Raw genomic sequence first — 25,980 nt, 5'->3', positions numbered from 1 at the left:
CCTTCTTAAGAACGCCTGTGCTGCATGGAGGTAATTTCGTACATATCGGTGGCGTTGTGCTGCAAAGAGTATCTATGACTCATATGTTCGCCGAGGTAAATTAATTTTGGTTTCCAACTTCATGGTCCGATTTCTTAAGTGTCTTGTCATTGCCTGCTTATTCACGCAGGTTAAGTAGATCTCCACAAACCCATGTGCTATCATCACATTCATTCTAAGATAAGTCAGTAATATGCACGTATAAATCATAACACTGGCAGAAAATATTCTCTCTCGACGTATACAAAATATAATAAAATGTTAACATGTTTTTGGTATACATAAACATACAAGTCAACCTAGGCAATATTTTTATAAGAAAAGCAATAAATATCAAACCGAGATGTGTGTTGCGTACATATGCACATTTTATCCTCTATTCCACCACTCGAATAGACTTGCCCCATGTTCATTGTTTTCATGCGGACAATGGCGCATTAATGGATGTCTATTGTTTTCAATTTATTTTTGTTTATTTTTGTTCTTTTTTCCCCTCTATAGCAGATATAAGAGTCGAGAGCTATCTCTGTCTCGCTCCTTAGTTTTAAAACCATCGAATTCTTTTAGCTTCAATTTATAAAATTGTCGAAACTACATTTAAGCATTAAAAAGGAAATCAAGTAATGCATTGATAATGAACCTGTTCTGAAAAAGAAGACTTGCCTGGAAACGAAGAAACGATTACAGGTTGTTAGAAAAGAAGAAATACAAAGAAGCTCTCTGAGATTACGGAATCCACTAAGAGATTTGCATTTTAGATGGCGAGAGAATGTTTAACACATTTCAACATAGACACGTACCAAATTAAAATTATAAAACTCTAAATGCCCTCATCAATTTTATTGTAAATCATAAAGTAGTATATTGCCGCGTTTTAAAAATTGTGCCTTTATTACATAAGACGTAGCAAGTATAAGAGAATCCCTCGATTGGATTTTAAAAACTTGTTCTTATTAATTGCAAGCATACATTCTTTTATACTGACATTGCTAATGGAGCTTTGAAGTCTTCTTATGGCCCAATACCTTTTGATCATAAACATATGAGATACTCCATAATTTATAATAAAATAACAATCTTTAAAACTACAAATGCTGAAGACAAATTTAAATGAAACCTTTCTAGAATTTCTACCTTCTACCTTCAGCAACACTGAGGATGGTGAGTATACAACGATGTATTACCGTTTGAAAACACCACGTGTTATCAACTTCTTCAGGCAATGCGTTAAGTTGCTAACCTTTTGATGGAAAGAGATAATTTATATTATTCTGAATCAGTGAAAATGCCACTGGCGTAACGAAGTAATGACACAGGCCTATTTACGTTGACAAGATAAGAGTGAAATCAGACCATCGGTGCCATGTAAGCCATGACACAATGAAAAGGATGGAAAGTTGACATACGCGGAACTTTAATATTATCACACGACAACTGTATCTCCATCAACAGACTGTTTATGTTGTGATACATAACAACCCTTGATACAACCTAATAGCGTTACAGGAACTGATATGCTGTAAATGAAATAATTGTTTGATACTAAAAGAACACCCAACACGTAATTCGTAAATTTCATGAATTGAAACATTAGATAATAGGATATTATTTAATGAGATCTGTGGTGACTGTCAGATAGACTACAAGAATGGATTGTAACAAAGCATGAAAGCAGCTGGAGTGGGATACATGTCCAGTTAGAAAACAACTAAAAATCTATTACAACAAGCAGGGCCTTTGAGTTTTCGCTTCTCACGTGCCTTCTGGATAAAACTAACGACGTACACCACGGAACTAGTTTCGTTAAACTCTTTACAAAACGCTAATGCAGCTTCTGAAGTGAAACGAAATATGACCTCAACGTTTCGCGTAGTATCATAGGCCCACTTGTTAGGAATTTTAATACCTGCATCAGCATTAAAATCCTGTCTACAGCGTCTCTGCTCGCAAATTCTTCCTGTTTCCTGGAGATCATTCATACAAATTTCGAAAACTAATTGAAAAAACAGGCTTCTCCACTTTTGCCAAACTACTGGTAAAACACAAGTCATTATTACTAGCTTTAATGATCATAATTTGTTATTGTTACAATGATACGTGAAGCACTTGATATCGGCAATTACTGATGGGTTCATTAAGAATGACGCTAGTTTGATAATTACTGTATGTTGGGTTGTCTTGAATTACAAGTCCCATCAGTTTTGAAATTTCGGCTTCACTTGCTGGAACCAAGTGGGCATACTGTCGTTTCCTGTCATTTCAAAATACGCATCACGCATCAGAAAATTTCAAATTTTGGAATGAGGCGTAAACATTTACAGCAGTTAAAGTAATTTCCTTCACTGAATTATGGAATTCAAATGGAATGTCTGGGAAATTTTCGAACTCCAGAGAAGCAAACATTGAGAGGCCTACTAAATAACCGACTTCCTTGTGTATATGTTTACAGCCACATCGCAGCCATTGAGGTTTGTCTAGGCTCCGGCCTCCCAGTGTCTTGTCATGTGATTTATTCAATAAATTCCACTTAAAATCCAATTAATAAAAGACAATATTAACCACCTTCGTAAGCACTTTATAATCATATACTCTTGAAATTCCTCAAGCACCCTTCAAAAAGTTTCATACAACTGTCGTAACTTTGGCTTGTGCCTGTATTACTAGAACATAGAATCCTTTTGAGATGAAAATAATGATGAGTACTCACCACATGATTAATATTGACCATCACTGAACATCATTTCGATTATACGCATTGGTCCTTGGGCAAATTGAGAACTACCTCAGGGTCCAATACACCTGGAAAGAGAAACATTAAACTATGAAGTACTAACAAAAACTATCAAGGACTCTCAAGTGTTTAATAATGACAGGCTAAAAAGACGCAATCTTACACATTTAAGAAGCCTGCAGGACGCTAAAGACAAGAACAGATAAACATTTCAAATGATTCTCCTTTCACCTGGAAACGGAAGCAAAAGCAACTTCTTCAACGCAGTGACTTTAATAACACCTAGAAGATGTACAAAGTAAAAAAAAGAAAGAAAGAAAAATAAACACAATTAGAAATGATTTTTAGACCCAACAGATTCTCACACAATCTGCCTCAGCAAATGATTAACCGACCAACCAATCACAAAGCTCCGTGAAACACGGCTTTCCTTCGCGACCGATAAGTTTATCTGCCAATCAAGGAATTCCATGTCATGAAACCCAAAGGTTCGACACAGTCCTTGGATCTTATCACAGGGCATTTCAACCCAATTTATACATTCGATATAAATTTCTACAGAATTTATCTACATGCTCATGTATGTATGTATCCCTCCCTCTCTCTGAATAACAGTCTCATAACGGAAAGCGGGGGTTAAAATACTATATATCATAAAATCCAGTCACCGAGCACGACCTTGAACACATACCCCCATCATTTCTCCCTAAAACATTTATTATTTTTTACTCTGAACCAGTCACATGCTCCTGACACAGTTCCTTGAACACCAGTGCCCATTCCTCTCCCCCCCCCCCCCACCAAAAAAACCCCTTCTCAGACTACTAATAACTACCAGAAAATTATTCTAAGTTTAAATATTAACATTCTGCTGACACGATGACTGGAAGATTATCAACTAGTAAGACGTCAGCTGGCGATCAATGGTCACGCGGTGTATGACGCTGATATCGACTGCTCGAACACCAGGACCTGAGTTGGAACTCCCCTCGAGGCATGGATGTGTATCCGTTGACGGCTGTGGAGGTGAACAAACCTTGCAACGGTCTGATCACCCGCTCAAGAGGTCCAACGAAATGTCGAATTCGTACTTCCAGTAGCAGGCATATTATTGGACAGCGAAAGGTCATAAGGCCCGATTCGTAAAGGCTGAATGAAGATGAGCAATATTCGCGTGATATGGTCTTGTGCTCCCAAGAATGGCAATTTTCCAACGAAAACGGAAAAAAAATTATTTAAATCAATTATTCAGTTTTGCAAAGTATTACTATTACAAGCCTAATAAAATTACACTGTATTCTGACAGATGATAAAGAAACAACAACCAAATAGCATAAGGGCGACGTTTAGAGATAGCCTACCTTGCTGCTTTCCGGGTTTTTTTCCCGTAGTTACTCTGTGTGTCTATACGCAATTACAATGTAAACAATATTGCCAAGACAGGGTTTGAACCTTGAGACATGGTGTGATTACCGATTAAAATCCTACATCAATATTTGCATATTGTAACAAACTAAACTACAGCTAAATTCGGTAAACAATTATTATCCCCCTTACTGGTATGTTGGACTTAAGGAGTAATGGAACTAATCAGCAGTTCAAAACATTTCCCCTCACACATTTGAAGACTAGAATTCAGCACTTTTGTGTTTCGCTTACAAATGTGACGATGAAAACATTTTAATCACTAAATCGCATTCATTATTCTACATAATAATACCAATACTATTAATATTAATAATAACAACAATAAAATAATAATGACTTTGAAGCCTGCAAAAGTTAAAAATACCCCGTCTATTAATTGGTTATTTAATAGTGCTGTTAATAGCTCAAGTTAGTTAGTGCTTACAATTAGAACGGGTATGGAAAGAAGCTGTTGTGACCGATCCCGGCATGTGTATGATGGGCCTGAGGAAAACCACAAAGACACTTCGGTCTGATAGCCGGCCTCCGGGTTGCGATTCGAACGGCGGACAGCCTGAAAACGAAGCAGGAATCCTCCCCAAGTGACCACAACGTTCTGTCCTCAGTTTACAAGAATCTGGATCCAAATATTTAACCCTGTTAATAAGTCAAACCCATACACAGTAACACAGTACGTGTTTAAATATGCAATTATGTACAGTTCATATAACTGGTTGCAACCGGCAACCACTAATATATCACAGCCTATGCCTAACTGATGTCCTAGGCAATGCGAAAGGGATTAAGAAAACGGAAAAATGTTCACCAGGTATAAAACAAAGCGTTGCAATCCGTCTGAAAACGGGGGGAGAGAACAAGGTCCACAGCTTCCATAAAAGACTTCAGAATATGAGAAATGGCTACCACACTGTTTTATGCGCATGATGTTAAAGCAGCTTATTAAAAATCCAGACATGACATGAAGCTTCATAAACTGTAAGTGTATGAAACAGTCTCGTCTCTCTTTTATAATACATGAACTCAACCAATAGCAGACCATCTGCCCTCTTTTCATTGGTGGAAACACTGCATGCAACATGAATAGAATGGTCTGCCCTTGTCATGTTGTACCCAATAGAAACTACAAACAGTAGGCAGTATAGGCAAATTTTCTGAGCCCACCCGCCCCTAAACCATTCCTGTCTCCCCCTCTTCTTTCGCTCCTTCTCTCTTTGCCCCCACACGCCACAGACGAAAGATTACAATCTACTTTCATTTCACGGTAACAACAGACCTTCATAAAAGAGTCCATCAGCTGCACAAGTCTCCATGCTTCAACTCCTCAAACCTGTCATCTGAGCCAAGATGTTTCATTCCGTGGACTTACACCACTCTTGTACACAACTAAGTTCCCACATTTATTCTTGTCACTGTCCCTCCTGTTGTGGTCACCGAGCGAGTGTGCTGTGAGCATTATTTGGTATCGTAAACAAACTTAGTTCAAGGTTTTGTGAAAGATGTTTATGTCACTTACGAACGCATGGAACGGAGGAACAATGGCTTGCCAAAATCATTAGTTAGTTTACCGGTTTGTATATTTATATATTTCCGGCATACCTCTGCTAAAATATTCACTTGTCTACACAGAATGCTCGACTTCCAACGTGAACTGTTCAAGAGATCACAAGTGAGACAAGAGACTAGTCTAATACAAGGCGGTGAAGATGTCATGTTAGACTTCTGGGTTGTTATGCCATGTAGACTTGTAGGTAGTCTGTAGTTTAGTATCCCTGTGTCAGTGAAAAGTGACGTGCAGAAAGAAAAATCAAGAATTTTAGGCAGATGTCAATCAACGTTCCGGATGAACATATTATCTCCATCGACGGCCCTAAAGATGAAAACTAAATGATCCTCCACGCGGTTTTACAACCAAAGCCAGCATCAACGACAGAATCCACTGTTTGCAACTAATTTGAATGAGGTGGAGCACACATTACAGTACGGAAGAAGACGTTACAAATGAATATATGCAAAAACAATAACACTTGAAACAATTTAGTGCCGCGAAGTTGGTACATGCAATGCTGTATCTGGTGCAAAAATAGCAAAACGTCAAGACATATGGGCAGCATTCATAACTTGGTCACCAGGTACAAATGAATGATAATTTTCACACCCCAAAGGCTTAACCCCCGGTACCCATCGGATGGGAAGTTTCGTGAGTTGCAGGGTTCGTCTGGACGCGACGTGGTGGCGAAAAGAAAAGCCTCTACCCCTTCCGAAAAATGAACGTCGGTCGTCCAGCTCGTTCCTAAAACGTCCGGGATCGAAATACATTGGACATGAAATTGTTTCCCAGAACTATATTCACTCTATTAGTGCACGAAGTCTATGTCGCTGAGTCTCCTACAACGACTTCCTGGGGTGGTGTTTAGGTACAGTGTAAAATGTTCAAAATGGTTCCGAGGAAGACTTTTCCTAATTTGGAATCGGATTAGTGAGCAGAACGTGTCTGCGAAACTTCACGGCGTGATACTTGGGCCCAGGGACAACTTTACAACAGGTTATTTTACATTCCGGAAGTGGATGACTTAGGAAGCACGTGCTGAGACTTAACTGCACAGGGCCAGCAGATGCAGGGAAGACATACAAAACGTGTGCCGATTATTAGGACAAGGGGTTTTTATGAACGAGAACATTTTGGAAACCACAGTTCCAGAGGAAGGGATAATAACGACGGATTTTTAAATTCTCCGCCGTGAGAACCTCATATCTCACGGGATTTCAGAATTTTCTGAAAACGGTTGGTAATGCTCTGTGCTACTACAAGAAACTATGCGAACATTCCGGTTGACCGCTGTTAAAAGAGTAGAAAGCAACTTCACTGCTAACATTTCGCTACATTTTGGCATCATAAAAATACACTCAGAACACCAATGCGGAAATGGGAGAGCTAATATTGACTGCAACTGGCGGGGAGAGCGCCACAGAGGTGGTGGTAAGAGGGCGTGCAGTTGGAGAGACAAGCCGAGACAAGAAGGACAGATAATAAACGAAGTAACAGAAACAGCGGTAAGGGAAAATGAGGGGTGCAGAAGATAAAATAGAAAACTCGTCCATAAATCTTCGTATCTTTGTAACGATAACATCTCTACTCAGTCTGCCTCACTCACACACCGACATTAACACAGCCAGCAGTCCAAGTTGCTTTTTGAAAGCGAAGACTCACGCAATTTGAATGACACATTCTACCGAAATTCAGCATAGTAAATGACATATCTTAAGTGCAATGTTTATAACTGTGGCAGATAACGTTAAGTTATTTATTGAAATCGCAATCGACACACTACACGTCAGAAAGAATTGTTTCTGTGAAACTTTCCGTAACACTAAACCAGCTGATTGAAGACCGGATTCTCAATAACGTGCCACAGACATTTGATATTACTACCGGGTTCAGTAAAATTGGCTCGCAGTTACCTGATTCTTGCAAGTCTGAAATAACTGGTTTGAGTCAGACCGATGCCAAAAGTTAGCGGACAATACACCCTATCGGACAACTGCTGGCTGGGAATGCTAAACCGAAGGCGTCACATCTCAGTCTTTGTTTCCTGACAAAATGAAATGCAGGGCAAAGTCTACCGAAATTATCCGACGCGTTCCTTGCATTTCTGCATATGTGACTGCTTGATATGTTCTTGTTGCAGATACAGAATTGAGCTTCCTGTACGTGTTGCAAAACACAAGAGGCCCCTAATAAGCTGGCTGGTAACTGGATCATGCAACACATAAATCAATTATTTGACTCAATATGATGTAAACAAAACTGAAGGAAGATATATCCCTATCGGATGAATGTAAGAGTACTGTTGAAGAGTGTATTGACGGGATAATGTCGCAAGAACGTCAAACCTTTCTTCCTTTCAAGCTTTCTTTCCCTGCAAAAACGGGTGAAGTGGCAGACGAACCGAAGTTACTTCGTGCAGTGTTGCAGAAACACTAGCAATTATTTGTGCGTCTCGACTTTGCGATGAACACCTACAAATATCCATATTATGTCAGGGTCATTGAATCCTATTTGTATTGTGAATTGTCCGACACCAATACTGTGTGCTCTCTGCACTTGAAAAGCATGCTATGGCTGTGTACAGGTCTATGATCTAAGTCTTTGTTTTATGGACCCCAGCACTATATGCATGTAAGTCGCCAGATTCACTGTCCAGGAACTTTACTAAGTGTTTCCAATCAGATATGAGACTACGGGCTCTTAAGCCGGTCAGGGTGGATTGATGATGGCGATGAAAACAAATCCCCAATTCTGCCGTGATCTGAGCCCTCGTTATCAATACCGAAATTTCCAAAGCTGCTACTTGGTAAATCTTGATGAAAATGCAAATAAAAAGTATCTTGGCAAAATCAACTGCGAGTGTGCTAAATGGGGAGCCGCTGGCCTACCTACGGGCCGGTACCAAAGGTCGACTTTGATGCTAACGGCACTGAAATTTCGTGTTCTGTCCCAAGGGTAAAAGTTAAGTTAGGTTAGGTTAGGTTAGGTTAGGTTAGGTTAGGTTAGGTTAGGTTAGGTTAGGTTAGGTTAGGTTAGGTTCGGTTCGTCCACTGAAAAAAATTGAAGCTCGCGCCAACACTGTCGCAATCTGGCGCAGAAAGCGTAGGAAAATGTTAGCACAGAAGTACCCTAACGATCCATTCCTTAAAGCAAAATTATTTCTGCGTAAGAAAGCGAATGACAATGCAGAGAGAGTAAACCTTTGGAAAATACACTATCAAACAACAAACAGGTTCATAATTACCAAAAACATCAGACGGCTGTGCAGTGCAGCGTTATATTTATATGGAATCGAATTTAGTGGAAAACTGCGTCACTCAGTCGGTTCCACCGATAAAAAAAACACTTGCATTTGCTAAAACAGCGCGCGCGGCACTCTGACTAAAGAATAAACAGTATAGGAAGAAAACTATCAACGTAGTACCTCATATATATCTTCTTCATGAACAAACACACCACTCGGGCGACACCAAAATAGAATCTCGTTTAATCGTGCTGTAATAACGGTATTTAGAGTTCTTCCAGATTCTGTTGGAAGTCGTTCCGCGGGTAGGAGTACAAATAAGATAGCAGTAAGTAGCATCCTACCTTATACTCAAGATAAACTCTCTTCTTCCACATTGTTTTACAATGCCCATCAAACAGAAACACCAGCAAACAAACTTTCCACAAGAAACAAGCCGGTCTCTTTTCTTTTCTTATTTCTATATTTGCTTGACTAACTTTTAATATTTTTATGAGCCAACGCATGAAGCCTGCTTAGAGAAACGAACGTCAAAACATCCTGAAAGAAGGAGACGTTGGTTCCCCGCTGCTACTTCCGAATATTTATTTATCTGTAAAACGAAGTGCGAAGCGTCTCGATGAGGAGGGCGGCGGCGTGTGACGCACGAGGCAAATAGCAGATGAATGTCAAGACTCTGCTGCTGTTCAGTGGATATGATAAACCGGCGGTTTTAACTCTTTAGCATACCGAATACTTCGTTTTGTCTACTCAGGTGTAAAATTATTCTCAAAGATTTTGCATATTATTTGTCAGAGATCCATTTCAATTTCTACCGTCCCCCAACATAACCTGCGTTTCCGAATGGGTCTCTTCCCTCGAGATTTTCAGAACAAAATTCTGTAATCGTCTCTTATTTCTCTCATCTTTCTTCATTTTAACTCGTGATACTGGGTTGAGTACAAATTACGCAGTTCCATAATAAGTAACTTCCTTCAGCTCTTTCTTACCTCACTTCTCCTGGTTTCAAATTACTTACACAGCTGTTTTGATCTCTAACATGAATCGAAACACTTCCTTTCAGAACCAGAAACTAGGTTTCACACTCAAACAAAGCAGGTTAAATTATGTGTACAGTTTTGCAACACTTGTGTGCAGTTAGCTGAAACGTAAAAAAACAAAAAGGAATTATCCTATAGCCAAAGTCTGCATTTTCGAGAGAAGACGGCGCCAGGGTTTCCTGGATTGGATCAATATCTGTACAGAGTCAATAATGGCTTTGTTATCATTAAACGTATATAAAGAATTGAAAAGAAACCGCACGATTTAGAATCAACGCGAACTCTGCCGTAAGTCAAGAGAAGAAATGGAACCAGTGGACGCCAAGCCAAACGACATCCAACGACAACGCAGCTTAAGACGATCAAGCAGATGAAACGAAATTGGATTTAATGAAACTACGTCCGTTTGTCCTATCTCGCGTTTAGTCTTGACTGCATTATACATCTGTACCCTGCAGCACGATATAACACAAACCATTTCCGTGTGGAATGATGCCAAATTTATCTTTCTTTTCTTTCGTAGAAACATATCCCATGCTACAATCCCTACAGTTATACTTTTTCATAATCTCAAGTTTCTGACAGCACATCTGATATGCAAATGAAAGCTATAACATTCTACAATGTTTTGATATAAGTGAACAAGTCAGTTCAATCTCCTTGAAATGCCATGGTCTTGTTTAACGAACCAATTCTAATTATTTGATTTTATTACAAGCTAAGCGATTCCAGCTATTCTTGCCGCCTCAAGGTTTAATCAGTTGACGTTATTTCAATTTGATGTGCAGTCAATAAACAAACGTTTATATTTTGTTGCTGTTTGTTCCACATGGGGGAAAAAATAAACAGTAATATATGTCAGGCCAGAGAGGCTCTTCTTGGGAGCCTTTCTACAAGGAGTAAATTTGTAACACCTAAATTACCACACCGCAATTGTGTTGGACATTAGCCATTGTCTGAGATGACGTATGCCTACTTGATACAGGTAAAGTTGGCTGTACTCCGCTCTTCAGCGACTGATTGGCTTTATATACAAGGGCATGGGTTCAATCATGAGTAGTGACTCTATTAATAAAAACATTCACAGTATCTCTCAATATGATGACAAAAAAGGCAATAAAGCAAACTCCTGAAGTGGTGTATATTAAAATACCTCAGCTGATGTTCGTTGTTCTGGGTTGTAGCGCCGTGTAAGAAGTTCACCGACGTTTCAGAGGTCCTTTTGCCTTAACCAGGGCGGTCTGATGATGGAGGCAGCAAATACCTCTGAAAGGCTGATAAACTACCAGACTACACGGCTCTACAACCCAAAGACAACCATCTTCGAGCTCACCGCCGTGAGACCTGAAACTTTAACGCTGAGTAAGAAGTCAACAATTATCATAAATCTTCAAAGATGCATTTGAATGGAGAGCAAATATTTTTCGAAGAAGCTCTTTCCAGATTTACACCTCACTTATCTTTATGCTAATTTAATTTAGATAAATATATACTGCGAAGCTGCAAGGCCACAAAATTTTTCCTATAAATTTTATTTAATACGTATCAAATAAAAAAGCTTGTTTCACGTCACTTCATGTGTTTTGAACGACAAACCGTTTCGAATTTGATGTGAGCTTCACTAGACCGGAAAAAAAAACAGAATGAAGTTCATCCGACAAGTTTTACAATACAGAATTTAATATTTATCTATTGACATGTTTAGAAGATTAAATATGCGGACACACAAATGCGACACTCTTTATCAGCTTCCTGAACTTCAAAATGGAACTTCCACACTAGTCTTGTAAGATAGTGTATCTGATTATAACGATGATAGTGCAAATTACATTAATTAACTTTGAGGCCTTATGCATGTTGATTTAGGTCTAACAGAATCATAATATCTTAAAAGTTGCTGTATTAAATAACATTAAAATATTTGTAAAAAGAGGAAGGCAAAACACACAGGCACCTGTTAGAAGGTGGGGTCATCCACCTTGGAAAAGCTACAATGACAAAGTCATTGGGTTAACACTTTCACGTATGTAAGTTTAACGTTCACCAAATAATTCGTATGAATTCATGAAAGTATAAATTCGTAATTTAGTTAAAAATGAAATGGACAATAAGCAATTTGAAAAGTGAAACTAGGAGATGTTGACTGAGGGTACATCACAGTTACGAAACAAAAGATTTACCGACATTAAAACCAGTAGTAAAGTTATAAATTACGATTATTAGAGCAAACAATAGCAAGTCTACAAAATCTACTATAAACAGAGAAAATGCACGCATTATCTCAAATACAGGCGTGTATTCTGTTGTTGAAGTGTTAAAGGCGTAATTTCTCAATTAGACAAAAATATTCGGAGAGTACGTAATAAACTAATTAATCGGACATATTGATAGTAATAACCGTATCACGCACGGAAGTCGTAAAATTTCAAGAAGGCATGCAGTATGTGGCTTATGTATTTTGGAAAGTACGAATTAACTAGAATATTATTCCTTCTTTGAAGCCTTCCATATATTCTCTCCATCTAGCTACACAAATGTTCTATCATTATGAGGTGGTTTCAACTTTGTATCTGTTTTTACGTGAAACAAATTCCAAATAATATGTTAGTAAGAAATTCAATACATGCTGTAAACTTAATTCATATCTTGCAGGTTGGATGTTTCGTAATGAACATCCGATTTCGTAACATTCAGTGATAGTTGATCCATTGTATGGGCCCTTATACCAGTGTATAGCAAGTCTGTGTCATTCAAACGGAGGAACAAGCGATTGTGCAAGAAACTGGAGACAGCAGGTTCTCCATCGACCCTTGCAGTATCATCGAAAAATTCACCTGCTTCATTGATTAGGTCTGTTTCCGTTCCGGCTCAGCTCTTGCGACCATTTTTCATGAGGGCAATCAAAGGTTCTTCCTTCTTCTGGTTCACAGCTGACATTTTTGCAGACTCGTGGGAGAGCTAATTGTCTGATGCAGTTTTTTAAAAGCTTCTTCATATTTCAACTTTCATCCACGGAACTTCTCGTGACAACAATTCCACATTCCACCAAACATCAGGTTTGAGTGCTTAGCACTCCTGCCTAACAAACAAAAGGTCCCGGGCTAAAATCTCATTCCGGAGACGGTCTGACCGGATTTTCGTGGTTGTCTTCAGTCCCCTCAGGTAAATTCCGAGATAGTATCTTAAATTATGCCACGACCGCTTCCTTCCACATCCTTTCTAATTCAGTGTTCACTAAACACCTAAAAAAACTATTTTATTAACATCGATCTCATTAATACGGTTAATAGTATCATCAATAATCATTGACTTCAACTAAAGGCTTTAAGTTAAACAAACTAATATCCTTCAAAGCTCGATTTGCCTATAATCTGGGCTATTGAAATTAAACAAATAAGCCAAAATATCAGCAGGTGAGGTGTGAAGTTCTAATGGCGGGGAGTATGACTATGGCTGTCTTCTGATTGTTGCGCCGTGTGGTCTGGTAGTGTACCGTCGTTTCGAAGGCGTTTGATGCACTCATCATCAGTGACGTTAGGTTATCCCTGGTGATAAAGGCAGAAACATCTGCGAAACGACTAAACTTCTATCAGACTACATGGCGCAACAATCCAGAAGACAGCAGTCTGCAAAACACCAGAATATAGTATTCCTTTACGTATCCCAAAACGAAGCTCTTGTTCGTGTGAGTAAGCTTGCTTCTACTTCTACAGGTCTATCGGACTTCCAGCACAGACTAGGCACCCTTGGCCCGCATGTCTGCTCCAGCCTGAAAATCCTATTCCCAGTGTCTCCTTCCCTCCTTACGTTGCATCCTGCTGGTTCACAATTCCATACTACCTTCAGGTGCCTGCTATTTTATTTAGATCGAATAGGATTTTAAGTGTGTTTTAATTATTACGTCTACCTTAATATAAATGTCTATTTCGTCTTCGTTTATATTTATCCCAGAAGAGTTAGGGTTATGACCTTGAGAATCTTTAAAGAGATTGATGTAAATTAAAACTGGCTAAACCCACTTGATATTTTGAATAAACCAAACACGCGTATAATACAGGGCCACTGTCAACTAAAGAAAGTATCAGACACGCTGAAATATGTTCTACTGACAATTTCGTGCAACGCAAAGCCCGGAAAACCAGCCTACTTGAATTCCAACGCGCTTTAGTTTTTAAATAATTATTTCTTGTTACAAGGTAATAACTTTGAAAATGTACCTAACCTTACTTATTAATAAGGTATGAATAACGTTTAGATAGTTGGTAAGATCAGATACATTACTGAGTCTGGTAATAAACTTGCAAAAATATAATCTGTACCATTTCTATGTCTGTGGCACATGCAAAAGAATCACATTTTCATACTGACTGTGGTACATCTCGCACTACGTGTACCACAACATGGTTGTACCATGCGTTAAGGACAATCCATTCATGTCAGTGTTGGTCTGCTGGGTTACAGATATATACAAACGTTTTCCACATCCATGCTGGATCTTAGAATATGGGCAATTACATACAAATGTGCAATCCTCGGAAACCATAATGTTTATGACGAGTTTAGTGGCAGCCAATTAATTCAGAAGCTTTCAAAGAGGACAGTGTGACATACAGAACTTTAATTAAGAACACGCTGCTTACAGAATACGGTAAATTGACTGAGACTTGAAATCAACAACGCAAGAACTCGTTCGTCATGTGCCTGGTGTCTCAAGTTTGTCATAACTTGTTAATATCAGGGACATCTGGAGGTTCAACATCGCGAATTCCGAATCCTGTCATTCTTGGACACAAATCTGACTTACTCCACCCACTTTCACATGTACATTTTTCATTAAAAAAGTATCAATATTATCTTCCTATCGCGTGGGTATGCCATTAAGTTCCCCACCACAATTTTCGACAATAAGATTCTTTAACGGCACGGATAAGAGATAAACACAGACGCGTATAAAGGGCGTGTAGAAACCTGTTAGAGGCCCATTTCCACAAAGACATGGTCTCACCCGATAGCAACACAAGGATCGACTTGAATGAATATTGAGTAAGGGACTAACCATCCAAAGAGTTTTATTTCCGTAAAATATGCCTACCTTGTAACTCGCTCCAGTCCTTTACAGGTTCAACACATAAAGATAACTTTACTCCTCACTAAGTAATATTTACAGCGGGCAGAGCCTTGTAATGTATTACTCCTTGTGATCTGCAGAAACATTCGTTGCTAACTTGGAAATAACTTGGTTATCACTGCAGCCTCAACAGTATTCTAAGCTTAATGCAGGAAATGCAGTCCACAGGAACTGGTGTTACAATTGTGATATGCCACTTAAAAATATCAAAATGTGTCTTTTCCTTTTCCTTTTATTATGTACTTAACATTATTTCGTATCCCTTCGAAACCAAACACTGATAATAGCATCGCCCACTCGACAGGAAATTTGAAGCAAAAGATACGACTTCAAATTTTATTTTAATTGTTGTTTCCTTAACCATTGTGATAACAAATAAGTAAATGGATGCTAAACATTTAAAATGTGTTGTCAGTTGTCATGTGTTTCCTGTTGCTGTGTCTTCTACAGGCGCTGGAGCTTGACGAGCTATCAGATCACACATTCCTGCCCGTCCCACATTTATTTACACTTCATTAAACGATGATTTTTCAGCATAGCGCAGAAAGAGACGATGATTGTAAATAATGAATTGCAATGGCGTGGAAGGAAACGGTCGTGGCCTAATTTAAGAAATTTCGCCACAATTTTACTGGGGTGACTGAGGAAAACAGCGAAAACCTTCAAAGGTAGCCAATCTTCGGGCCGATATTTTAACCCGGTACCCCCCCCCCCCCCGAAAAAGAAACAGGAGAGCTAACCACTAAACTACGACTCTCAATTGTCCCGTACGTTTACTCATTTTATGGCGATAAAGCGAAAGATTACAACAAAGAAAAAAGAATAATTTTAAACACAATCCTTTGAATCAGAACAGTTTATATAATATGCCACCCAAGACGATATGTTTACAGTGCTAAAGTCAGATGCAGCATCTCTTTTAGGACAAAAATTAAGGAGAATGCAATGTAAATGACAAAACCTATCACAATTAATACTGTGAACTAATATTGCAGCTTTACAACAACTGAAAGAGTTGAAAAATACCACAAAGGATTTTCCATGCAAACATATGAGTTAACATTCAAACGACTCTGATGATCTAACAAACACCGTACCAGCAGTTGCTAAGTTAGAGTTAGCAAGTAGCCAGGCAAGCCCTGCTAATGTCCACACATCCACATGCACGTTCAGTTCTCCTGTTTGGTTTGTATACTGTAACTGAAAACGTGACAAATGATTCCAAGCGCTGTGACTTATTAAGCAACAAGGGATCTAAGTTTGCGACGCATCCAATCCAATCCCATCCCATCACTTATCTTGGGAAGCTTTAGCGTATAGTCAGATGCCGTGGTGTTAAGTTACTTTTTGTTACTATATGAGAGATCATTTGCGTTGCGAATTTAATGTTTATATTACTTTATTTGCGCTAAATATACAGTCATACCTTGAGATAATTTATAATTTATTAGCTAAGTTTAAGTGGGGGGGGGGGGGATTTGCTTGCAGCAAAAATGCCAATAAAGAAGGAAATGACACACTATACGTTACGCCTAACCAGATTTAGCAGTTAAATGCAAGAATGGCATTTAACATTGTAGCAATTTCAAACGGGTAAACAGTTCTCATAATATTCAGCAGCAGATGCGCCTATTCAGATACTCTGAATTCCAGAACATATAAAAACAGAAAGGGAGTGAAGGAAGTAATTCGCAGAGTTTCACACTTGCGACTCCATGTGCACATTCTACACTGCAGAAAGACTTCAAAAACATATCTGCTTGAAAGTTTTTATGCGCTATTTGTACACCATGCTTTTATTGCCAAAGTGCATATAATTTCTGTTTCATAATCGTGAGGCCGGTGGCTCTAACTGCAGCAGGCGACATGCTCTCTTCACCGAGGTCCTTACTAATTTCCCTCGAGAATTTAATCTGAGAACACTGCTTCTTCCTACAATTCCCTCTCATCACCACGTCTAATGCTACTATTTCCGACGCTGCATACACTCTGAAATTGATAGAGCGAGATTAAGAATATCCTTAACAATCAAAGTAATACAGTATCATTTGAAAATTTCCGACAGTTCTCTTTGTTTTAATAAATGAAGTCGTACAACTAATTAAATGCCAACATAATACTGCTTTAAACCCATATTCATCTTGCAAATCTCAGCCTGCACATTTTCCAGCGTTTGCATCTGGTGACTTCATTCGGTCACTAAAAGAAATTTCTAGGAAAACCCACCGACATAATCCATGGCTTTCCTTTCATAGCTTTTTAATTCACTTCTCTCATCATCCATCTTTCCATAAGACGCGATATGCCTGTAAAATATACAGATGAACAACCGTTGTTCAATAAATAAACGAAGAATAATAAACACACTTCACAACTACATTAACTTTCTCAGATTAGAAAAATCTCATATCAAATTTAATAACATTTTGACACATGGCTGTGAAAACTGAGTACTCATTACACTACAAATCAAGAGGAAAAGGGGGACCTAGTAGGCACAAAAGAAAATGTGCTAATCCGTTAGAAATGATTTTCCCTGATAGTAGAACATGTTTTGAAGGCTTAATCCACGCACCTGAAGAAGGAAACATATTATATTAAAATGTTGACGTTCCAACAACCTTAATTGGTTCGTAGAAATAGATCAACAGATTTAATTCTTTGAAGCAAAAAATTCATCTATTTAAAAATATTCACAAATTCATTTCTTGCGTCATAGAAAACACGCCCAGTTTCCATTACAAAGATTAATTGGTTAATGCGGGAAAATAATGCTGTTTATTCCGAGAATCATACAAAACCCATAAATACAACCTGTGGGGGAAACGTAGAAGCACAGAATGTTACAAGCAAGTTGCATACTTAGTTACCACGTTGCTTTAAAGTGTTACTCAGAAAACGGTGGGATTCTACGCATTACTTTAACTGTAGACCACCCATCGAAATTTCGAGGGCAGATGCAGGCAGGCATATGAACGGATGAGCGCCAAACCGTGCTCGAAATGAGTTGTTCAAACCGGTTGGCGAAAGCAATATCCGTTACGTGAGACAGATGAACTGCAGTCGTCGATTCCTTCCCTCTGCCTTGCTTACAGATATCGAGGTCACTGCGTCAATTCCAACACTTTTGACACAAGACATTTTATTAACATATGTCCTGCATACAGAATGCAATCAAAATGCACTACAGGGATTATCATAATGTCTGCCTGGAAAAATCCATGTAAGCAAATAACTTCAGGATGACAGGACCAAGATTAGGAACCCAGGGTCTACAATATACAAGTCACGTGTGTTGCTCTAGAGCCAATTTTACACTGCTTAAAACGATAACGCCCATTCCATTGCTATAACAGACCAAACTTAAACAACTTTTCATCATGACATTCTTGTGAATATATATATTCTAGTTGCCAAAAATGTGTCAGAAATATTATGGACTCAGTCACGAAACTCCCCACCTCATACCGAACCAGAAGTTTCATTACAGCCCGACAATTCAACAGTCCGACACTAAACGTTATCCTCAGATAAACCCGAAATGGTTCTTCCCTTCACGTTTGTATACATTTCTCGTCTCTCCCGTAAGTGCTAAATGCCCTGCACATTTTATCCTCCTTACTTAAGTCACTTAAATAATATGTGGCGAAAAACACGAATTATAGAGCTCCTTCAGCCTTCTGTTACTTCCTGTTAGGTTAAAGTATTCTCATCATTATCCTGTTTTCAACCACCCTTCATCCACATTCTTCCCTTAGAGCGTGAGACTGTTTCAAACAAACAAACATCAGGTAAAATTATAATTTCTTACATTGTAATTACATTTATAGAATGGAGACAAAAGTACTTCCAAACAGAACACGCTGTATATTATTTCACAACTCTCGACAGTCGTACAAAGAAGCAACTGATCAACACAATTCAGAATTCGTTTGAAGATTTCTGTCTTCTGGGTTATTGCACTGTGTAGACTGGTCGATGTTAATCAACGTTTCAGAGGTCGTCATCAGGGCGATCGCCCTGATGACGGAGGCAGTATGACCTCTGAAACGTTGGTAAACATCTACCAACGCGCAACAACCCAGAAGACAGAAATCTTCATACTCACCGCTGTGGAAACCTCAAATCTTATACAGAATTCGTTTGTCTTCGAGAAATATTTATTAAAACAAAAAACCCTCCACCGTAGCATATTTCATACGTCATCATGAATTCGTACGGCTAATGTAGCTCAAAAATGTGTAAACCACCTACATTTGTATTCTCTACTAATAATACTTGTATCATAAAAAAGATTGTCATTTTTACAACAGCCTAAGGTTGTGACGTCATTACTGCCAGTAACACTTGACAGCGAGGGCCTCAGGGAAGTAGACCTATGCCAATTTGTGTCGCTTTGACACAAATACTCACGTGCGCATTCTGTTTTTACAAGAGCCTTATGTGTGATGCCACTACTCCCAGTAACACTTTGGACCAACAGCCACAGGCAGGCAATCAATTTGAGTCACTTTTGCACGGAGTACTAAGTAAGCAATTAAACTGCATATAACCTCAAGCATTGGGTCTGATTTTGATATAATTAAACGTAAGTTACTTTTAATGTCGTTTTATTGGAGTCTGACGTGCAACATAAGAGTACACTTGTATAAAAAAGATGTAGAACAGGAAATAACAAACACGTGTTATGAAAAGCTGGATTGATTTATGTAGACTTTAGTACGTATCAAAAACATCATCGCACCAAGCAAAATGGTAAGCAGTACGAGTGAACTGCACGCAAGAATTAAAGATAAGGGAAAATAATTAATCCCACAACCCTTGCAGATTCAACTGTTTCATTGGCCTACGCAGCTGCAATCTAAGTTAAGATCCATTTGTTGTACCTATGCAGCTTGAAGGAGCAGGACATGTAGTCACTTCGAGATAGACAGCTGTAGGTCTTAGATTAACTATCCATACATTGGATACCGTGAGAAACTTAACGACTTCAAGGATCCAGTCACATCAGAACCCTGCAAGTGAGGACAGAGTTTGTTCCCGAAACGTCGGTTTACTACGGTAACCAGCTAACGCGGCTGATTGCCCGAGAAGATTTTAGTAAATGATAAGTACAGTCCACGACTGTAATCCTGAGATTTCCTCCTTCACCCCACTTCCTCTCCTCGCAAGTCTCTAGATTACAGTCGTGGACTGTAATTAACCAAATTTTTCCTCTAGAGGGACTGAAACAGTTACGAAACATCAGAACAGCCAGGCTCCGGGCAGATAATCGAAACCGAGCCGCCCTGGATGAGCACCGGCAGTGTTAAGCCAATCGCTGCGACCTTCTGTTTCCAATGTAGGAAACATGGTTCGGGCGAGAAGAGCCGTGGCAGACACGAGTAAAGACAGTCGATACTGGTGGCCACCAGTAGCATAGAGCGAAGATCGGGTCGTCATTGAGATAGATTCCTGTGTTATTTACAGACACTGTATCAACTTAAGAGAATGTACAGCGTCGAGTGACACAGGAATATGAATTATGGCTGGCAAAGATCAGAAGTGACTTACGGTAATCCGCTAGAGAATGAAAGCGGATACCTACACTTCCCAACGTATGTAACATTTCCTGATCGCTGTATGACATGAAGTGCGAAGTTAAACATCAGGAACATGCAGGTGGCCGACACCCTGGTGGACGGTAACACACATATGAACCAGTTTCACTCGTCAACTGATACTTCGGGAGAAAAAATCTTGCAACTTCGTCCAGTCCACGGATTTATTCATTCACTTCACGTGCGTATCACGACAGCGCTTTGCCACACGCTTTGCGATTCCATTCCTTCCTTGTATCCACTAGAATACTAGAGACAGCTTCTTTCCAATTCATTATTCACTATCACCCTCTCATTCGATGTTACACAGTGTGAGGTACTGAAAAAGTATTGGTAGCATTTCCTTTAATGTGACATATCTTTTCCAAAGGCAGTCTTAAGAATCTAACGTCACATTACGTGATAAAGTTCAAATAAACTTCTACTTTACAGCACGACTTTCATGCTGATAATATTACGTTCGTCAGTAAAAATATGTTTTCTCGGATTTGAATTAGGTTTACACTATCATTACGTTAATAAGTTTATGTATGTTCGGCCATCCACTTCTTACTTCTGAAATAATTAACAAATGCTCACAAATCTCGATACGAAACAAACACCATGAGAAGCCACTGAACCAATGGACCTATATTTGTTAAATTTCTTACCATCAGCAATACATACATGCAAAATAAAATAAACGATTAGTCCTACTCATTACATGGACGCTTATAAAAAGTACGATGACATACCTACGAAAATATATACCTCTTGGACGATTTCGTTGCTGAAAATGTGTAGGATGAAGACTAAACGATACATGCATCACAAAAATTAGAATTGTTACAGTCCAAACACACCGATCCCTCAGAACATAGACTGAGCGTTATATTATGTGCACAAGCTCAATTATGTAAGTTTACCAAAGACTGCCAATAAAGATTTTACTTATTTAAGCGCACACTTTTAGGACGGTACTTCAAGTAAACAAATACATCATAAATGTGAGAAAGAACATTTTACTTCTTTGCTTTATGACAACTCCAATAATATTAGTCGTGTACTTGAACATTTGTGAGATTATGAACATGCCTGCAAATGCATCATGCTACTACTCCTCAATTTACTGAGAAGCATCAACATGGTAAGGCAAACACTTGTTAAGGTTACAATACACTACCGGTACAAAGTTCTTTGCAGGTTTCTCTAATTCACGTACGCGAATTAGGCCAAGCATCGAAAGTATTTGACGCTGACCTGAAGAGTGGGACGAGTCTTAGTGACAGCTCCATTATAAACATCGATCACCACTGTTAACTTATGTGGCAGATGAATATATAAATAAACAACCACTCTTTCCGTCAATGCATTTCGTCTAGAACAGTATTTAAATTAGTGCTGCACAAAATAAGATCAAACAATTCTTGCCCCTGCCACATTTCTCCTTATGTATTCTCGATACCGTTAGTCTTCGAGCTAGTTTATTTAAATCCTTCAAATACCAACGTAAAATGCTTATATTTATAAACACTTGATTTTGGACAGTCAAGGTTGTGCGGTTGGCCTTACTAAGACCGGGCAGTTCCAGTTCTTTTACGAGGAAACTACGACTGGCAAATGTCAGCTACAGTAACTTTTATAAGGATTATCCTGATTTCCCTGGCAAATATTCTACCACTTCGTTCATTCTGAACGTTCCCGTTTTTTGGCGTGAAGGCATACATTTAATTTCGAAGAATATTTCACACCACATTCGTCACATCCAGAACATACGAGACAACATCTGTTTAACACAATAGGATGCAGGCTTAGTGGTATGAGACTAAGGAATTTTTTGGTTAAACATGACAGCTGCATAATTTTTGTTACTCGGAAAGTAAAAATTTTCCAGTTTGTTTAATCCTACTTAAGTTTGTGGTCTAATCACGACATGCGATTGGCTTTTCTAGAAATGGTTGCCCTCGTCTTTCACCTCAGATGCAAATCCAAAACGTTTCAAGTTCATCTTATGTCTGCACTGAGTTAAGAGGTGATACACTGTCTTGTGAACAGATCATAACAAAGAAATGTGTGCCTTTTCTAACTACGTTGGGCGCCATTTCCTGAACGGCCCAGTTGCGAGACTGAATAAACTTATGTAAAGGAACAGGCCTCTCAACAAAGCGTCCCGGAAACGAAAATATTCGTTATATCCGCCACTAAAACTTGAAAAGTTGCGCAGAATCAGTCACGTGACGATGAGTAGGAAGACGAGATAAAAGTTTAGGCAAAATCAGCCTACTTTGGCCATTAAAGCAACTGCAATTGAAAACCAATTGCAGAACAAGTAGAATAATGACGTCGACTATTAGCAAAGCGATTAATTGCAGTAAATATGTTATTACAGGTGGCTATTCTTATGGATCAAACTAACGGAATTTCACGTGTTTCTTTTTTTATTGAAACAAGTGTTTCATGGGAAATGCATGGGCATATCTAATAAACTATGAAAATACTGGGTTAACGTGATATAAAATATTACAGTGTCGTTCAAGGAATATCAAATACGATCGAAAGTTTAAACATTTCTCGTTAATTTAAAAGTTCATCTCTTCAGAAACCAGTCTACAAACGTAAATGCTTATAGCCTATAGAAACAATGTGGTGCAACTTAGCAAATTAAAACGTAGTAATGGTATTATTAAGTCTCTTCAGGCGAAGGGCGGGATATTACTAAGCCCGGTCAACCACGCCAGTACAGAATTCATTAGTGAAGCTTCAAATGACTGTCTCGTGACAATTCATCGGCCGAGAGAGACAACAAAGTGCAGTTTCGAAGGGTATTTTGGCTCATCCTATGTACAATAAGGCAGAAGGAAAGTTAAATATCTAGAACTAGCCAACGACCAATAAAATTACGGACTGGATTGCCATGAGTAAGGAAGGTGCGCTGAATTAGGCGTAGAAATAATATAACTCATAAAATCATCTCTTGAGTAGGGGGAGGGGCGGTTGATGACTTCTTTGCCGGCTTTGCAATTCGGACATGGATCGGTTACACACGTCAACATATATGAAAACTCTCCATAAAAATTACGGAACGTGGAATTCGATTATTGTCTCTTCCTGCTAACCAATCGTAGGGACAAGCGAATGTGTAACTACTTAACTGCTAACATACAGAGAGGAGTAAACAGAACTTACCAAGGTGATCTCACTTGCCTTCAACGCAATCACCATATCAACCACGCCAGATTACAGTCTCACAGCAGCTACAGCCCAAATAACGGAGGGACTCTTATAGCAGCTACCTGGACGACATCCACGACCAACTTCACCCAGCTTATTCCAAATCCTTACATGCCAAGAGTTATCGTTTCTACATCCAATCAAAAGTAATAACATCCTTAAGTTGTACAGTATCATTAAATCGGTGTAACCTAATAATAATGAGTTAAATCGCGCGGCATGTTCCGGACTGAATGAAATGTCCTTGATCCTGACTGTGAATGACAGATGCTCGTATCCTAATTCCATCGCCCCAAACATTGCAATGGTTGTCGCGACTTTAGTTCCGTCAATAGAAAGTATGAGGCCTCGATCCGCACATTCCACATCATTGTTCCTGCCCAGTACAAAACCACTTAAGTAGCATTGGCCATTTCCCGTCCCGATTCCTACAAATCTCTTTATCACTCTGAATATACGGTTCGTTCACTGACGCAGCTCAACGTAGCTGTCACTTCCCGGCCACCGGGAGGAACCGCTTGACTCACCGCAAAGCGCTACAAGGTTTCCCGATAGGAGAAAAGTATCACCACAAGAACACTATAAAATAAACTCACCAAAACAGCAGGTCCAACCGGGAACCGGTAAGTGACAGCTGTGTTCAACTTCATCAGTGACCGCACAGCAGTTTCCAGAAATCGTTGCTTGTGTCAAAGTACCGGAAACTTCCTGAAAAAAATCCAGGAAATCCACGTGGAATATCGGTTGGAATAATCGGAAACCCAAATAAAATTACATAAGATCTCCTCTCGAATACAAGGTGGACGCGCCACCACATGAATTAGCCTGCTCGCTGGCGTTTATGCTCTTTTATGCACTGATTCGTAATGCCAAAGAAGTAGAACTTTCAATATCCTGTTTCATCTGTAAATTCCACAATGTTGGCCAAAACACAAGCACACCAAGAGAATATTCTTGGAAACCCATTTCGTGACGAAATCGAGCGTTGTTTTGCAAGATTATCCAATGACTTCACTACGATCGACATCTGTGTTACTTTTTTGTCTCTCTTGCTTTTTAAAAATGTTTTAATATTTTAAAAATTAGTTTCCACTATGTTGACTTTCTTGTAATCTTATATATGTCAGAAAATGTAAGCATGATGTAAAACAATTCTGGTGCGTTAGGTCTGTTACTTACTGTCTTTGAATTTGTAATTCATGTATGCTCCATTAAATAGCCTACGTGTGTGTATCTGGACAGGAGAAAACAAGAACTTTGACCTTTATAAATGGCACCGGTGACGTCAGAGTTGTTTGGGGTCAATAACCTTTGCATGACGAAAAGTCTGGCACCTGTCTAGCTGGGAGATGTCACGTCGTCCACGTGTTGCATGGTCAGGGTTCCTGGCGTTTGGCTGGCTTCCCCCCCCCCCCCTCACGCGATTAGAAGGCCTTTTCCGCACGCAGAAACGCGCGTAAAATGCCTGTTATTGTTGCCCGATTTCAACCAAAACTGGAGTGTGTCGACAAATTGTAATAAAACTTCCCAGTTTAAAATGTTATGACAATTCGAAATGCAGTTCTCGTGTTGTTGAATGCGGACCGATAGTCGGTCAGTCAGACGTATTTCTGTAAATTCTTTACGAAAACGCGAGAAATAGTTATCCTTTAGCTACGTATTAGGAAAAACAAAGCCACACATTACTCCCACAGCGATCAAATGCAGCAGCGTAACATAATCGAAGTAATAAGGAAACAATAAAGCATAATTCCTCTCAAGAATGTAACATCAGCGAAGTTTGATTACAACATTTAGAAACTCCTGAGCTCGATCGTTTTCAGCACGATTCAGCCATCAGAATACCACACACGGATTTCCGGTGTTCAATAAAGCTGCAGTCCACGACATGAGTAATATTGCTTCTAATAGGCTCCCATGTTGAGAGAGAAGGACGAAAGTAGGTTAAGTTGCGTTGAGCATACATACGAATCAAAGAGGACGAGGGAAAGAGTACGGTCGTGATACTGCGAAG

The 25,980-nt window shown here is 39.1% G+C and overlaps 1 protein-coding gene across 5 annotated transcripts in view; it reads right to left on the bottom strand.

Moving 5' to 3' along the window:
* The window catches only part of LOC110826492 (castor zinc finger transcription factor), a 270,044-nt gene that overhangs the window by 200,253 nt on the left and 43,811 nt on the right, over positions 1 to 25,980 (bottom strand). For 4 of the 5 annotated variants that reach the window (XM_022057194.2, XM_022057197.2, XM_087351137.1 and 1 more), the window contains exons 2-3: positions 24,563 to 24,674; positions 2,747 to 2,838 (exon numbers count right to left, since the gene is read on the bottom strand). The gene's annotated coding sequence lies outside the window, so the exon portion shown is untranslated. The remainder of the gene's footprint in view (positions 1 to 2,746; positions 2,839 to 24,562; positions 24,675 to 25,980) is intronic. The other variant, XM_022057196.2, reaches the window with a different exon arrangement.

The sequence above is a fragment of the Zootermopsis nevadensis genome, unplaced genomic scaffold, assembly GCF_977971745.1.
Source record: "Zootermopsis nevadensis isolate Lab colony 2312 unplaced genomic scaffold, Znev_1.0 Znev_ptg000018l, whole genome shotgun sequence".
NCBI lineage: Eukaryota > Metazoa > Arthropoda > Insecta > Blattodea > Termopsidae > Zootermopsis > Zootermopsis nevadensis.
This window is presented reverse-complemented; position numbering and strand designations above follow the sequence as displayed.